Genomic DNA, 2,048 nt, shown 5'->3' with positions numbered 1-2,048 from the left:
GCAACACAGCAGTCCAAGCTGCCTAACTAAGCTCCGTGTGCATACATGGGTGTATGAGGACGAGCATGTGCTTGGGGCATGTACATGCGTTTGTGTATGTGTGTGAGAGGTTGTGAGTTACAAAGAGAGCATAGATGCCAAACTAAACCCATCTACCCCTTAATTAGTGAGGCCGGTTTGTTTAATAGTGGCCGATGCTGTCACCCCAGGCAACAAACTAATGCTATGATCACCTGTTCATTTGGAAAGAGGCACAGTAAGGGTTTGAGCAGCCAAGGGAACTCCCCGTCCCCCATGAAACATGATGAGGGGAGAACAGGGAGGACCAAATCAGCCAGTTCCATATCCGATTCGCACTTTTCATCAGTGATGTTCACACGAACATTAAAGCAATACAGTTAATGACACAAGCAGACAGTTTTAGCTTTGAATAATCTGGATAAGAGGACAAGAAGAGTATAACATTTATAAAACTGTTAGCATTTAATTGTTATGGTTTTGAATAAACCTGCAACAAACTTCTAAATATGTTCTTGATTATGTAGGCTGTAGTTGTCATGAACTGTCAGTTTAGCTTTCATTCTCATGGACTTTTAGGGAACGTTTACACGATAACGATATGCTTAAAACGGAGAAGTTTTTCCTTTGAGTTTTCCGCGTAGACGACACCATTGTCAAAACGATTCCCATTCACACAGATTCGCGAAAACGACTAAAAACGCTGTATTCTGCTGCCAGGCCATTAGATGGCGATGAAACACTATAGACTGAACACGTAATATGCATGTGCATGACGTCATCGTCTTCGGAGATTCGTGTTTTTGTTGTTTACACGGAGACCGTTTTCAAAAGTTTGCGTTTTCAGGCACCCAAAACGCCGTTGTCGTGTAAACAAATTAGCCTGGGTTTCCCCATGCTGCCTTGCGCGCAGCGCAATTTTATTCACGCTGCTAGGCAGCCTGGATACCATGGACCAGATTTTCCCCTCAAAAAGGGAACCAATCACAGAACGGGGAGGGAGCAGCAAGACGATGACGACGTCTATGCGACACACCGAAGCAGTTTGTTTATATCTATGGATCCAACATGGCATCAGACGCGAAGTTGCCTTTCGATGCAGCCTTAGATAGTGCTCTAAGTAGTTTAGAACGCAAGTTTATTTCGTCTTCTTCCTCGTCGAATTTCTGTCGCTCTACATACGTCATCTGGTATAATTGAAACGATTGGCTATGAGCTACGTACAGGCACATTTGATAGACATTCGTAGTGCCCAATAAACGTCTCTGGGCATTCGTAAACCACGCCTCAAATACGAGAAAATGAACATGTGGTTCCCAGACCACGTCTCAATGAGACGAGGTCTGACGTTAGCCAGGCTATAAACGAATGGCAAAAATGCATAAAAAGTTTTTAAACGGCCCCTTAGTTTGGTTATCATTATTTCCTGTTGTCTTTGTTCACATTTCGCGCCACTTGTTTGTTACCATGGATATTCATTTAATCATCACAGCTGTTCGTATTTGAGTTTGTTATCAGTGTATAAGTTCCTTTGTTTCCTCAGTTCTTGGTCGGTTGTTGTTTGTGTCTAGAGCACAGTGTTGCACAGGCTGGAGTTTATTTTATCATTAAATCACTTAGTATCTGAAACCTGTTTGACTCTTCGTCATCTTTGGATCTTCATATTGTAACAGAAAATAATGATAAGCAAACTAAAAGTGCACGAGAATGAAAACCATACTGACAGTTCGTGACAATAGTAGTACGCCGTAACATTTTGGAGTGCGTTTGACAGGAAAATACTATTTCAGTCTTTCTACTTTCAATTTCAATTACAATTACTTGTTCTTTGTAATTAATTGTGAAATTTATTAGCAAGTGTATTTAAACAGTCCTTGAAAGAAATCATACTCTCTACAATAGTTTAAAAACATTTTTAAATAGACACCATATCATAAGCTGTCTATGGTACAGTGATATATGGCAGAAACTCAGGTGAAGGCGGAGCTTACAGAAACAGCTGTAGGAGGTGGGTGTGGCAGCAAGAATTT

This window comes from Squalius cephalus (genome assembly GCF_949319135.1).
Source record: "Squalius cephalus genome assembly, chromosome: 8".
Classification (NCBI taxonomy): Eukaryota; Metazoa; Chordata; class Actinopteri; order Cypriniformes; family Leuciscidae; genus Squalius; species Squalius cephalus.
The sequence above is the reverse complement of the archived record's forward strand: the minus strand, read 5'-3'. Positions refer to the sequence as shown.